Genomic DNA, 16,202 nt, shown 5'->3' with positions numbered 1-16,202 from the left:
TACTTGAGTTCCTTTTGTATCAGTCAGTCATCCATTGCTGTCATAATGCTGTGTAACAACTATAACAGTCAGTGGCATACTAAAGTGGACTGATCTTTAGTTCATGAATAGACGAGACATACTTTAAATAGATGAAGAGATAGGCCCTAGTGTTGGCGCACAAAAGCGTCCTACAGTAGCTCGGAATGGCATATAACAAATGCTTATTTATTTGGGGATAAACTCATAGCAAGGGTAGCGATCCACAGTCCTCTGCGTGCACTGGGAACTGGAACCAAATCCAGCAGCCTAGAGGGTTGCACATGCGTTTTGTCTGCATTTATAGTACACGAGCCCACGTCCAAAGTGGGTCGGTATCTTAAACACTAAAGGAGTTCCCACAGCACCCTAGGGCATAACCTGCTACTGTTACTTTCATAAATATTTATGCTGTCAAATTACCTGCTAAGCATTTATGCTTACACAGGTAGGCCTGGGCTACTGTGAACATTGGTTAGAGAATCTACCTTTTGCAGTTGACAGCAGTCAACCCAGAGACCTATAACTGGGCAGAGTGCCGAGAACAAGAGTCTGAGGACATCTCTGTCATACCCCACCCCCACCCCAGAGTTCAGGAGCTGGAGGATAAGGATGCTGAGCGCTGTGAAATGCCACCTTCTGGCCATGGCATGGCTAGTGCCCATGCATACCTGTGCAGGATCAAGCTGGCCCGAGTTCTAGCATAGATGTGGGTGGTACTCTCCAGACCCCACCCCCAAACTGAGGCTCTCTAGGCAGTTGGTAGCCACTGGGGAAGGGAGGATGATTCTTCTTTGAGAGTATGGCCACTATTTGGTTTCCCATGCTCCCATCGATGTCCCCCCATCCCTGCACGTATGAACCACTTCTACTGGACATGGTGGATCATTAATAAAGATGTGAAGTTGGGAGAGGGGCTTATTGGGAGGGCTATAGGGGAACTTAGAGGGGAAAATGGGAGGTGGGTATGTTCTATTGTATAACTGTATGATTTTCCTTACAGAGTAAAAATGTAATAAAAATATTGTCTCATCCAAAGTTGGCCTTACAACCTTTGTCATATTCCCAGGAATAAAATGACACAAGATTGTCACATCCTATAATGTGCTTGCTACAGACAGATGTTCTTCCAAGTCCCTGCTTACACTTCGACATTAGCCGTCATCGTAATCCTGCTAGAGTCTTATGTTTCCACCTGAAGCACAAAGACATTGTTTCTAGCCCAAGGCACACGGCTCAGAAAAGGGAGAGCTAAACAGTTTTAGGCATTCAACGATCCTCTTCTAACCACAAAGTCCTGACATCTCTTGTATGATTGCAAGTTTTTGTTTTGTTTTGTTATTTATTTATTATTATGTTATTTATTATTTGATTATTATTGTCTGCCTCACTGCATAGCCCATGTTGGCCTCAAACTCCAGATTCCTTAGCTCCTTTCTCCCAGATGCTGGGCTATCAGATATAAGCCATTGTGCTTAGCCTCACTATTGCATGCTTATTGTAAAAACACAAAAGGTTGTGTCCTGTGAGGCTGGCGTAGTGGCTCACACTGTGAAGGTCCTTCCTGCCAGGCTTGAGAACCTGAATGGAAGGCGAGAACCAGCCTCCTCATGAGCTTCCATGCCAGGCACATCCTCCACTCCAGTAAATTTTTTAAAATTCCATACTAGCTATGGTTTTAATAAGTTTGACTGAGATTAAAAAGCAAAATCTCACGTACATCCATCCCACAGCTCTGATCTGTTTTTCTAAGCTGTCCCTCCTGTAGCCTTTTCCATGTGTGTTTTTTTTCCCTCCCCTTACTCTTCCTGCCAGCAGCAGAAGCTCATAGGTAGACACTGGGAAAACAGCCAAAAGCCGAGGGAGTATTTCTGATCTCAAACCCGCGTGAGTTTGTTTGTGGCCCACTTCCCACAGCGATTATTTTGCACTTCACAAAATGTCAGATTTAGCATGGAAGTAGCCACAGTCAGAGTGGATCAATATTTGTAAATCTACAAGGCTTCGTGGGAGAATGCATACTAGGTAGGGCAAAGCAGCTTTTCATTGGCTCTCTCATTTTCTAGATCTCCCTCTGACTAAATAATGAATGTGTCTGCCCGAGACCTATAAAGGCACACACATATGTGTGTGTGATGCTTAGTGGTGTTCCACTTTGGGAGTTTGGGCACTTAAGTGCCACCTGCTGTTCACATTTCTGTATGGCACTTGCATTGAACGGCTGTTTATAGGCAATGGTACTGCCTTCTTGATACAAGTGCTCCCAGACTGTGGGAGCCTGCATAGACAGGAAAAACATGAGCTAAATGCCAATCGTTAAAGCCTTACACACATTTGGAAGGCTGTGAATGATTTATTTCAATCAACATTCAGTCTCTAAATCTCAACGATTATAGCCTCATCAGTATTCCTTAGCTTCCTGTTTTCTGTCCCTCTGGTTCCTGCCACAGAGATGGTGACATGCTCTGGAAATAGGTTTTCATTCTCTGTTTCCTAGAGTATTTTCATAATCTTAAGGTGCTTTCTAGAGTGTGGGGATCAAGGGCATGCACCACCCCACCCAGATTAGAATCTTCTTAACAATTGGTTTGCAACAGATTTTCAAAATTCTACCCAGAGTTTAAAGTTCAGTAGGTCTGGCATAAGGCAGCCTGCATTTTGTCTGTAGTACAGTGCAAATCCCCAGATGGAATGCCTGTGCCACCGGTGATTCTTCCAGTGAAAACCAGCGGGCTAAACAGAAAGTAGGGGTAAGAGAAACATAGAACAGCATTTGGCAGGACCAGGAGAAGGGGGAAGGAGGACAGTGGTTAATGGGCACGGAGTTTCATTTTGTGGATGAGAAACCATTCTGTAGGTGAATGGTGGGGTTTGTGCAGTATGGCTATACTTCTATGTCACCGGAATATCATCACATATTTGGATGAAAATGCTGTACGTCTTTTCACTATCATAAAAAGGAAGAGTGCTGGAGAGATGGCTCAGTGGTTCAAAGCATTGCAGAGGACCTCGGTTCAGTTCCCAGCACTCCTGTAGTGGTTTACAACCATCTGTAACTCCAATGCCTTCTTGAGGTCTTTGTAGGCATGAGGCATACACGTGGTATGCAGAAATGCCCGCATACAAAACACTCGTCCATATTAGATGAAATAAATCAATGGGGTGCTGAAAGAGCAGACACGATTACGGTGTTGTTCACAGGATGAACTTCATTACAGTTAAGAACAGAGGAATGAGGGAGTCTGTCCTGCTGGAGACAGGGTAGGAGAAGGGTAAAGAAAAGAGAGAAAATAACAATAGAGACACATTTGTGCAGGTGTGAGCAGAAATGGAGCCAAAGCCCTAATTCTTGACTGCTGTCCTTGGTACTGAACCAATAACCCCGCTCCTCAAATGGGTCTCACCTTTCCAGATAAATCAGTAACTCCTCCATAAGGCGCCTGATTTCAATATTGAAACACCTTACTAAAGACGTTATGGTATTTTAGTATCTCAGAAACAAGAGAGTCGTATTTTACTTAACCAATTTTGCCTAATTTTTATTTTTACATTTTTTATTAATGTGTGCACATGGGTGTGTGTTTGTCTGTCTGTGCGCATGTGTGTGAGAGTGAAAACAACCCTTGGGAATTAGTTCTCTCCCTTGTGGTTTCCAGGGGTCAAACCCAGGTTATCAGGCTAGGCAGCGAGTGCCTTTTCCCTCTGAGCCATCTTTCAGAACCCACTTAAATGTGTGTGTGTGTGTGTGTGTGTGTGTGTGTGTGTGTGTGTGAATTTAACAGTTTTAATAGGTTTCTATTTAAGGAATTCTCTCCCTTTCCCCACTTGGAAATCATGCTTGCCTTCCCCTTTCCATCCTAATTAATACAAAGACACTGCTAAGTCGTGAATGAAGCATCAGTCGGACTTCCCAGATGTCTATATAGAAGATATGGGGTGAGGACAGAATGGGAGTGACTCTCAAGACACTAGGGAGTAGTCACTCCTCAAGGAGATTTCTTGAAACAGCGTGTTTACTTCGGCCTCGTATCCCAGGAGGCTCTGGTCCTCTGATGTCTGTCTCCAGAATCACTGCACAGGCCCCGTTGCTTTCATCCTCACACCTTGGCTAAATGTGGTTCCTCCTCATTCTCCCTCATTCTACACTTCTATTTTTATTCCAAAGCGTGTGCCTTCCAGCTTAAAAAAAAAAAATGGCAGATAAGGGACTTTTCACCAAAGAAGGTACATAAATGGCCAATAGGTACGTGAGACAACTCCCATCATAGCCACTAGGGAGATGTAAATGAAAACCACAATGAGATACTGCACCACACACACACACACACACACACACACACACACACACCACGTGGTGATTATAAAGCTCTGAACTGTAAGCCAGTTACTGTAAAATAATGCAGTAACCGTGCCTAGGAATGGAATGTCTCGGTCCTGTGGAAGTATGTTTAATTTTTATGGAGTTTCAACTCCATAGACTGTCTTTCTTACTTATTAAAGTATTCAACCGCCGGGCAGTGGTGGCGCACGCCTTTAATCCCAGCATTCGGGAGGCAGAGGCAGGCGGATCTCTGTGAGTTCGAGATCAGCCTGGTCTACAAGAGCTAGCTCCAGGACAGGCTCTAAAGCTGCAGAGAAACCCTGTCTCGAAAAAACTAAAAAAAAAAAAAATAAAAAAATAAAGTATACAACCATTAAAAAATGCATAGCATATAAGTAAGCGCTCTTACTTCCAGGTTTCTGTTTGTGGCAACTAGACATGTACATCTCCCTGGAAACAGACTCTTGTTCATAGGCGCATTACTCAACAGTTAACAAACCAAATGTCTTTGAACTGATCAGTAGTAAACAAAATGAGATTCACGCATACAGGGGAACGCTATCTGGCATTAAAAAGAAATTAAGTACCTGTTAATGCTACATACAATATGAGGGAAGCTTAGAAACATATTAAGCAGCTGACAGTAATTTATGACCTCACCCATGTGGTGGTTTAAAAGAAAATGGCCCCCATAGGGTCATAGGGAGTGGCTCTATTATGAGGTATGGCTTTGCTGGAGTAGGTGTGGCTTTGTTGGAGGAAGCATGTCACTGGGCATGGGCTTTGAGGTCTCAGATACTCAAGCCAAACTAGTGGCTCACACTCTCTTCCTGCTGCCTGCAGATCCAGCTGTAGAGCTCTCAGCTCCTTCTCCAGCACCATGTCTGCCTGTTTGTCACCATGCTCCCACCATGATGATTATAGACTGAAGCTCTGAACTGTAAGCCAACCCCAATTAAATGTTTCCCTTTATTAGAGTTTCTGTGGTCAGTGGGTCTCTTCACAGCAATAGAACCCTAACTAAGACAACCCCTGTGAAATAGTCAGAAGAGGAAAATCTACAAAGACATAAAGTAGATTAGTAGTTGTCCCAGGTGATGGATGGGGGAGGGGATAAGGAAACACTCTGTGATGGGTATTCTTGGTTATCAACTTGACTACATCTGGAATTAAACCCCAAAATGGAGGGCATACCCAAGAGGGATTTTTTTCCCTGTGAAGTGGAAGGATCTTTTAATCTGAATTTTTGAGTTGGGAAGATCCACTTCTAAACTAGAGACACACCTTTAATCCAGATCTTTCGGAGGTGGGAACACGTATCTCTAATATGGGCCACACCTTCTTCTGGAAGCCTGTCTAAGGACACGGAAGAAGGAAGCTTTTGCTCTCCTGCTTTTTTTAGTCTCCCATGCAGATCCTTCGCTGGCATCAGAGCCTACATCTTTGGGATCCTGGTGTATACTGAAGACCAGCTGAGACATCCAGTCTCATTGACTGAACAACTCCTGGATTCTTAGGCCTCCCGTACATAGTCAGCAATTGTTGGATGAGGTGGCCCACATCTGTGAGTCATTCTAATAAATCCCCTTCTCTACATATAGAGATACAGTCTGTAAATTCTGTTACTCTAGAGAACCCTAACTACACATACGTGTAATGAGAAGGGGCTTCCTGCTGGCATGCTGAAAATGTTCTGAAACTAATGGAGATGGCTTTGTAGCTTGGTGAATGTACTAGAAACTACTGATTCTAATAATACTTATAAAAATAAAATGTGGCTTTCTTCAAAATAAGCACAACAGCCACATGTTTCTTACCAGAATATATTTTAGGTTACTGATTAGATTTGGTTTGCAGTGACTTGGTTTGCAGCTTATAGTGTCATTAGGAAGGAATGGAACCTCTAAGACAGCGGTTGTCAGCCTTTCGGTCAAGAACCATGGGTGGGGGCTGTATCTTAGTTAGGGTTTACTATTGCTGTGAAGACACCAAGACTGTAACGCTTGCGCCACTGTACCATACACCTGCAGGGCAAGGGCCTGGAGACTGAAAGAACACACAAGAGACCTGGGTCATTTGAAAGGAGATCAGCTGAATTTTATTCAAATTTAGGTAAAACCGTAAATACCTAGCTGCTGCACAATGGAATCCCCCCCAGGCAGGTGGGAAATTACCACGCCCAAGATAGTGTAAACACCAGGCGGGGCAGAGGGAGCACAGGAACAAACAGGATGTTTAGCTGGCTGTCCAGAAACTGTCCTCAAGATGAACCCCAGAGCAGGGGTAGACCCATGGGCCCTACACACGGCCACAGCGACTCTTAATACAGAAGACATTTAATTGAGGTGACAGCTTACGTTTCAAGGGGTTCAGTCCGTTGCCATCATGACTGGGAGCATGGCAGTATATAGGCAGACATGGTGCTGGCTACATCTTGACTGGAAGGGAGCAGGAAGTCAACTGACTGCCATCTGAATGAAGCGTCTAAGCCCTCCCCCACAGTGACACACTTCCATAACAAGGTCACACCTTCTAATAGTGCCACTCTCATTGGAGACCACTTTCTTTCAAACCACTACAGGGTGTCAAATGACCCGTTTACGGGGGTTACCTAAGACCATCAGAAAACACAGATATTCATTTTACAGTTCATAGCAGTAGCAAAATTACAGTTATAAAGTAGCAATGAAAATAATTTTATGGTTGGGGATCACCTCAACATGGGGAACTATATTAAAGGGTTGCAGCATTGGGGACATTGAAAACCACTGCTCTAGGAGATAGGGTCTAGGAGTCATAGTGGTGCAGGGTGCCCTCGATTAACATTGTGGGACCCTCATCTTTTCCTTTCATTCATTCTGTCCATAAAACGAAGTTATTTACCACCTGTTCCCCACCATGATACACTGCCATGTTATAGCCCCAGATCAACAGAGACAACCGACCACACACTGGGAATTTCAAAACGATAAGCCAAATAAACCTCTTTTGTTTCTAAGTTGAGTTTCTTGTGTATTTGGTAAGAAAACACCAGTGAACACAGACTGCTAATGATCCTTCGGGAAATACAGCATGCCATCTGAAGAACATGCTAGACTAATGTGTAGGGCTATGTTATTTTCCTATCATTGTAACTACAATAGCTGGCAAAAACAACTTAATGGAGAAAAGCTTTATTTCAGCTCAAGGTTTCAGAGCATTTCAGTCTGAAGCTCCTTGGTCTGTGCACTTGGGCAGGACATCACAAAGAACAGGGCAACTGTATCTCCATGGACTAGGAAGCAGGACATCACAGAAACACAGGGCAACTATATCTCTATGGACCAGGAAGCAGGGCATCACAGTGGCACAGGGCAACTGTATCTCTATGGACCAGGAAGCAGGACATCACAAAGAACAGGGCAACCGTATCTCCATGGACCAGGAAGCAGGACATCACAGAAACACAGGGCAACTGTATCTCCATGGACCAGGAAGCAGGACATCACAGTGGCACAGGGCAACTGTTTGTGTACCCATGGACCAGGAAGCAGAGGTCTAAGCTGAAAGTGGAGTCGGGTATAGCCCACCCTGCTAACCTACTTCTTCCAGCTAGATGCCACTTCTTAAAGGAATATTGCCACCAGCTGGAAAACAAGTGTTCAAAACCTTGAACCGTGTGGGCAGGGGCATTTTAGATTTAAAATATGGTAAGAACCATTACCAGGGTGTAAACCCATTATCTTAATCTGCTTTTGGGTCATGAATGGTCCCACCAAAACTCTCATTAAAATGCAACCTTATTGTGAAGTCCGAAGATGGTGAAAACTGAACCCCACTGTAAGCAGGAGTTAGCTCACCTTTCCTCTCTAGGAAACACCTGCTAACACTGTTGCTTATTACTGCCTGTTCTTGCTTTTAACACACTGTTCCTATCTCATTATAATAGAAGATATTGTAAATAAAGATGGCTTCTAATGAGCCTGCCCCCATTTCAGGTAGCAGAACTCAGACCATCCTGGGAGTTAGTGTTTAGCAGGAGTTGGCTTTTATCCTTTCATTTCCTGGCAGCCTAAGGTTTGGTTAAAGACGACAAGAAAAGAATTAGTGTGTGTGTGTGTGTGTGTGTGTGTGTGTTTGCATGCATGCAAGTGTGCACGTGCATGTGTATGCACACGCATGTATGGATCCCAGCGTGCCACCCCCACATATGCGGATTAGAGTACAGCTTTGGGAATTGGTTCTCTTCTTCCACCACCCCTTCGGTCCTGAGGATCGAATTCTGGTCATTAGTGTTAGCAGAAGGTTCCTTTCAGTCCCCAGGGAAACACTCTTACTGGAAGGAGAATGTGACAACACCTTGATTTACAGAGCTCAGTGAACACAGAGCCTTGAGGAGAGGGGCAGAGGACATTAGCAGAAGCTGTTTGTGGTGAGGAGCCTGGTGACAAGGTCAGAAACAAAGTGAAGACAGAGGGTCTTCCTGCCAGGTCGTTACGGCCCATAGCATTTTGACACAGTCCAGACTGAAGAGAGTTGACTTCACTGAGTTGTTGGGAATTATTCAACTTAGATCGTTTAAATCAGCAGTTCTTAACTAGAGGCAATCCCCCACCCCCAGGGAATATTTGGCAATATCTGGGAAATTTTGTTTATCACTACTGTATGAACACTATTGGCATCAGGTGAATAGAGATCACAAGATTTAAGGTGTGAAACGCCTTCAAGGCACAGCATAGCTACCCCTGCCCTCCAGGATCTGGCCAGCTTCAGGTGGATTTACCCAACAACACTTAACCCTGCCATTTGTTAAATACACCCTTAAGTCAGTCCACCACTGGTTGAATTCCTAGTGTCCCTAAGACCTCTAAATCTTACAAATAGTTCCTTCAACTGGCATGAGATGTGATTATATATGGCCCTTTCTTCTAAGATGCTGTTATCAAATAATGGTGCACACAGCACAATGTCCACAGCTTCTTGAACCCTTAAAAGGGTTCCTGCATCTTCCTCAAAGCCGTTTTGCATCTACTGAGACAGGGAACCACAACAATGAAATATATTAGCTTCAGCGAGCAAGCATTTCAGAGATAGGAAACCAGAGGCCCAGGAAGGCTCATTGGCTCAGACACCTCTGTTCAGCCTTTCAGGGACAAACCAAAGCCTTCAGGTCAGGTTCCTCAGTCACCAAGGCGCAATTGTACCCAAGCCGAGCACAGTAGGAGGTGGTTATTGTTGGATCATCTTTTGGATCAGTTGTGTTTCCTTCAGATCATAGCTTTTGCCCTGGGTCCATATTTGTATTTTCTTTCCATAAACAGGTCACATAGTTATAATAGGCACTGAACATTAAGAAGTGTGAATTCACCCAGATCTGTTTTAGTGGCCCATGTGAGTAACAAGCAAAGCAGAGAGTTTCCAGGGGAAATATGGCTGCCCTAACTCGATTGCATGCATTGTCCTGGATGTAGCTTTGCTATTACACTCTACTAATAATGGGATCACTGCATAACGACTTTCGTTTTATTGGCTATTTTCTGATATTTGCCAAATCCAGCAACCATGACAGGCTTGGAACCAAGGAGAGCTAGAAAACTCATGCATATCTATAGGAGGCAGCTTCTGTCCACCCTCAAAAATTATTTCTAAGAGATATACAGCCCCGGCTGTAGTGATATTTTATTTGTATTCAATAAATAAAGCTTGCCTGAAGATCAGACAGAGTGCAAATCTAAGCCGCTAGAGGCCAGGGAGTGGTGGCACACACCTTTAGTCCCAGAGGCAGATGGATCTCTGTGAGTTCAAGGCTACCCAGAAACAGAACCAGAAACAGATCCAGGTGGTGGTGGCTCACACCTCTAATCCCAGTGTTTGGGAGTCACACACCTTCGATCTCAGCATTAGGGAGGTGGAGACAGGAGCGGCCGCAGCTGGGCAGAGAGAGGAATATAAAAGGGAAGAGACAGGAACTCACTGGCGTGTGGAGTCTGAGGTTTGGTGGCTACACAGTCCAGTCTAGGCAGTCTGAGGATCACCCCTTCGGTCTGAGCATTGGTAGCGGTAAAAGGTAACCTACAATCCAGGAGATTAGACCCTATTTCCTCTCTGGGGACAGACAGAAACAGGTATACCTGGTTGAGCCGTGGGTACCTGGCTCCTTCTTCCAAACTCTCCAAATGCTTTTCACACGAAAAGCCAAAGGTCAGCTTAGTTACTCCGGGGAGGAAATCCTCCCGTGTGGAAACATGAGCTAGACAGGAGTTGGTTCCTTCCAAATCAGCCGATTTCATCCTTGTACCTTCAGGTTTGTTTTTATCCACCCGAGTCAGACCCTGGTTTTCAGTGCCCCATAGTTCAGCAGAGGGACGGATAAAGTCAGTCAAGTCCATCGGCACGCTACCAGCACTTCAAGGGACAGCTGCGCAGAGTCTGTGGCGTCTGCGTCCGTAGAGAATGCCACCAGCTGCAAGGCACATCTGCACAGTAGGGACTCTTCCTGCCCTCTTTTTCTCAGTGTCTGCTGAGGTCTCAAGACAATACGCGGCCTGATCTCCAGTTCTGAGGGGAAGGGATGAAACACCATGCTGGGCCTCCAAGCAGGAAGCAACAAATCCGATTGTTTTCCGTGACTGGAGTTGAGGGAGAGAAAAGGCGTTAGGCTGAGATGATCGCAGAGGCCTAATGATGCAAAGACATGAATATTTTAATTACAGAGAAAACCTTTTTTTCCTTCTTTTTAAATGGGAGAATATCTTACTATCAGCAAAAGCACGCTTATTGGCTTGGGTCTTCTCTACCCCGTGAACCTCACCAAGATTTCCTCTGCTGCTCCTTTAGCTGCATTTAATGGACAAAGGAAGAAAATAGCTCAGTAATTAAGCTACTTTTTCTTCACACATGATCTTGGGCATCCCTTGGACATCCTTGAGCTCCCTATGCAGCCAAGAAAGACCCTGAACCCTGATTCGCCCACTTCCACCTCCCAAATGCTGGGACGTGAGGTTTGCAGGACCACTCTGTGCAATGGTGGAGCTGGAACCCAGAGGTTCGAACATTCTAGGTGAGCAAGCAGTCAAGTGAGCTTCATTCTGGGTTGTCTTGGTAGTTACTTCTCATGAGTACATCATTGGCTTAGTTAGGCTTTCTGTTGCTGCAAAGAGACACCATGACCACAGCAGCTCTTATAAAGGAGAGGATTTAATTGGGGCTGGCTTACAGCTCAAGGGTTTAGTCCGTTGTCATCATGGCAGAAAGCATGGTAGCATGCAGGCAGACATGGTGCTAGAGAGGTAGCTGACAGTTCTACATATGGATCAGCAGACAGCAAAAAGAAAGAATGACACTGGGCTGCGTTTGAGCATTTGGAACCTTAAAACTCACCCCCCCCCCCTGACACACTTCCTACAAGACCACCCAGACCCATACTTCAACAAGGCCTCGCCCCCTAAGAGAGCCACTCGTTGTGACCCTATGGGAACCATTTGCATTCAAACCACCACACTCACCAAAAATGTTACTATAGTTACTTGGTTAAATCCCATCCCAGCAGACCAGCTTGCAAGACAGTTGGGATGTAGTTGGATCAAGGGTACAACCCTCCTTTCCAGCATCCTCTCAATTCTGGCCTCTCATCTAGTTTCTTTCTCACACTAGCAGTCTTCTTAGCGACAAGGTGGCTCCCGTGACAGATGCAACTGCATGTGGCCCCTCACTTTGGAGGGGACAACATCACTTCCCACAACCAGTAACAAAAAATGCCGGGCTGAACACCTGTAAAGAAAGCCACGTGGCTAGGAAAATGTGGTGTGTGGGTTGAATGAGGCATTATTAATTAACCTCATCCCAAAATGTCATTAAACTACCCGAGATCCTCATAGACACTAAAAGAAAAGGTGAAACCAGCCACATAAGTGACAGCTACTTAATAGCATGGATGCCAGTCACATAAGGAAAAATGTGTACCAAAGGCCCGGAAGGGCTAGCTAGAAGACATATAGCCTTTTAGCCGAAGGCCCTAAGATGGAGGGAGAGCTGGCTATGTAGGAGTTGAACAAGGGACACTGGGGCCTGCCTGCTGGAGGTGTTCTTGAGACAGTCCTGGGATATAAGCAGCATGGTTACATTAAAGAAACTTCAGGAGGGGGAAAGACTTAGGTCAAAGAATTTAGATACAGTATCAATAGAACCTGGCAGAAACCAACAAATAAAACATACTCAGAGTGATTCAGTAAGGAGCGCTTCATCCATGGACCGTTTACAAAGAAAGGTACAAGCCTGGCAGTGGTGGCGCACGCCTTTAATCCCAGCACTCAGGAGGCAGAGGCAGGAGGCAGGCAGATCTCTGTGAGTTCGAGACCAGCCTGGTCTACAAGAGCTAGCTCCAGGACAGGCTCTAAAGCTGCAGAGAAACCCTGTCTCGAAAAACAAAAACAAAAACAAAAACAAAAACAAAAAAAAGAAAGGTACAGTCAGGATTAAGAGACTCCAAACTGAGACAGATCTCGCACCACGCCCAGCCTTATCCGGAAGTTGCTGGGAAGTTGCGAGGGAGCCGACACCAAAGACACAGACCTGGCGGTGCAGGTGGGTGTTGGTGAGAGCAGCTGTAGCGTTTGGTGGAAGAGCACTGGCTACCCTTATCAGCCTGACTTGGGGGAGTGGAGGGAAATAATATCAAAGATGTCACGTCAGTATGGGTGACGTACTGGTTAGACTCAAGCTAAGAGGTGGAGGGGAAGGAGGGTCAAAAACGAAGCCTTCACAGATCATCTGACTGGATTCCAGAACAAAGAAAGAAGTAGAACTAGATCTAGAAGGACAAACAGAACTCAGCACAAGAGGAAGGGCAGACTTTTGGAGAAACCAACAGAACAGCCGCACACATCTGGTGAGCGGTGATGTAGCCGAGGTTTGGAGCCCTACTGTCCCCTAGAGGGCGCTCCCGGACTTCTTTCCTTAAGGAGGCGAGCTGATTGCCACGGGCTCAAGAAGGCGCCTTTGCCTAGGCGGAGGAGCTTGGAAGAGTAAAGGGATTGGATCTGGGACAGAGACATTTCCCCGTTTGCACTTAGATTCCCCACCCTGGGGTTGGTGTGTAATAAGCAGAGCTCATATTAAGTGTCTTCTGTGTGTTGAGTGTTTGACTTCCACTAAGCCCAAGCCATTGAGTTAAGTACCAAAATAATTGTATTATAGAGATGAGAGCCTGCATTCAAACCGCTCACACACAGCGGCTCCCTGTACTGTTTGGTTCCCATGCTGCTGGGATAGTCAAAAGATTCCCGTTGCTTCAAGGGCTTAACAAAGTCAGGGCAGCTGTCTGTAGGAAATACGTATCAAAAAAAAAAAAAATGTACCAAGAACCCAGAACACTGCCTGGCAGATTGTTCATGTTGCAGAGGCGGCTGCCGCCTCTGACACACTGCCAGTCTTTGGAGCTCTAACAGCATGCCGGGAGACAGAGCACCCACGTCAGAGCTTAGCAAAGAACAAGAGAACCCGAAAGGCTACCCACCAACACGTCAGTAAAGGCCGGGGCTGTAGGGGCAAAGAGGTTCTGGATGCTTCACTTGGTTCAATTTAGTTTTTGAATTTGAGGCCAAAGCCCTAATTCGGGAGTGACCACTTGAGAGTGAGTACCTGACCCCACATGTTAAGAGAGAGTCTCAGACTGCAAGGACGGACTTAGAGAATGCTGGAAGAAACAAAGTGACGTCATCGACTGTGGGTGGAGAAGGGAGGAACGTGGTTTGAGACCAGTTCTTTTACTTAGAAACGGTCCCTCCGCAGCAACAACTGGGCAGAACTCCGCAGCAACAACTGGGCAGAACTCGAAGGTCCTGATAATAGCTACAGATTAAGGTAATAATTCCAGTTTTTGCAGGTCGGTCCGGGTCTTAACACTAACGGATGGATCTTGGAAAATCCCTTAACTTTGGCACCTATAAACCAGTTTTATAACGTTTTCCTCACTGATAAGGAAAGAAAAAATTAGTGAGATCTGACCCCCAGAGATCATTGTTTTTGTCTTGGCCAATTTCAGCATGTGAAAATATATCTTTTTTTTTTCTTTTTTTTTTTTTTGGTTTTTCGAGACAGGGTTTCTCTGTGGCTTTGGAGCCTGTCCTGGAACTAGTCTTGTAGACCAGGCTGGTCTCGAACTCACAGAGATCCACCTGCCTCTGCCTCCCGAGTGCTGGGATTAAAGGCGTGCACCACCACCGCCCAGCGTGAAAATATATCTTATTCAGGTTTCTCCCTGTTTCCCAATAGCTGATGCGACCAGTCTCTCAGCTGTTTTCCCCCATTGATCTATTCAAGTATTGGACGGCAACAGTTGGAACCCTTTAAGTGCTTAGCTGAAACGTGCCTCACTTGGGGGCAACTTACAGAGGCGTGGGCGTGGCGAACACAGGAAGGAGCACATACCAAAGATACACTTGGGGCAGGTCCTAAGAACTAAACGTCCCCTGCAGGGACACTGGGAGCCAGTGCTACTACTGGTTTGGTCAGAGCTAGAATCACGCACAAGATGCAGCTGGCCTGCAGTGACCAGGCAGGGATGACGGAAGAGGAGGGCATCAAAATACCTGGCCTCGTGCTCCTCTGCGCTGGCCTCTTGCCAGGATCTCCTTGCAGAGAATGAGGAGAAAAGCAAACGGGACCGTGGGCCTAATGGAGGTCAGTGCCCAAGGCCACAGAGTTTGTCAGGAAAATGGCAGAGAACTCGTCTAAGAATAACAATCCCAGGTCATCCTGTTGTCACCCAGCTGCCATTCTGGTCTCTCGTTTAGTCTTAGGAACTCCGGTCCCAAGCACAAGGCAGACATCTTTATCACCTCCCATCCCTGAGTGCAGGCAGAGGCTGGTCGGATTCTTCCCTGGAACCCGAGCTGCTCTGTCAATCATTAGTAGGATGGAAGACAGTGAGGGAGGGGAAGAAACACCTAGAATGAAATAACCCATCGCAGGCCCACACCCGGGCCGGTGTCATCCGATAACCGTGGATTCTTTGTTCTTCTCTATTAGTCCCATGCCTCGGGACCCTCAGCTGCCGCCTCAACAGGCTCTCTCACAGCATCCGGGTATCTCTGTTTCGGCTGCTGACTGGTCGCTGTGAGTATTGGGCATGCAGTTTCTAGTGTGTTCCAGGCATAGCGCCACTCCCATTTGATGGCAATAATTTCCATTTCTCCTGATGAGCAAAGCCAAACACACACACTGTCTGCCCTTGATCAAGGCCATGACTAGCCCGACACTTTCCTGGGGCAGTCTCAGGTTTCCTGGTGGAGGTCCTTCTTGTGGAATAAGGACCTCAGACCCAAAAGGCAAGTGTTCTAAGAAGAAAATAATATTCTTCAAGTGAAATATTAAGTGTGATGGTGAGAGAAACTGCTTCCATACCCATGGCTGGGCTTCCAGAGCTTAGAGTGGCCATTGATCTGACCACTTCAGAGGCCAGCACCCTGACGTCACCAAGTGTCACCCCTTAGCAGGCATAGCAGGAGAAGTCACTCTGCCGTTCTGCCATCTACGCCTGCGTGACGTCAGAACGGTAAATTTCCACATCATGAGCCTGATTCTACTCATGTCTAACTGTGAATGAGGTCCCGGACCACTAGCAACGGTGCGTGCGATCCCGTGGGGTGAAGAAGTCAACCAGACGGGTAGATGAGGATGCTGGCAGGAGTGTGGAGGAGAAAGGGAAGATGCTCTCCGGAATGTGCAATTATTCCCATGGAGACAGATTACTGTCCTCTCTATGATGAGGCAGTCTAATACAATTAGCCCGGATGATGGCTGCCCCCAGGAAATGGTGTCAGCTGAGGTGAGAGGAACTCTACCCAGCTCTTACTCCCTATTGTTGTCTCTATTTTGATTTCCA

This window comes from Arvicola amphibius, chromosome 17, assembly GCF_903992535.2.
Source record: "Arvicola amphibius chromosome 17, mArvAmp1.2, whole genome shotgun sequence".
NCBI lineage: Eukaryota > Metazoa > Chordata > Mammalia > Rodentia > Cricetidae > Arvicola > Arvicola amphibius.
This window is presented reverse-complemented; position numbering follows the sequence as displayed.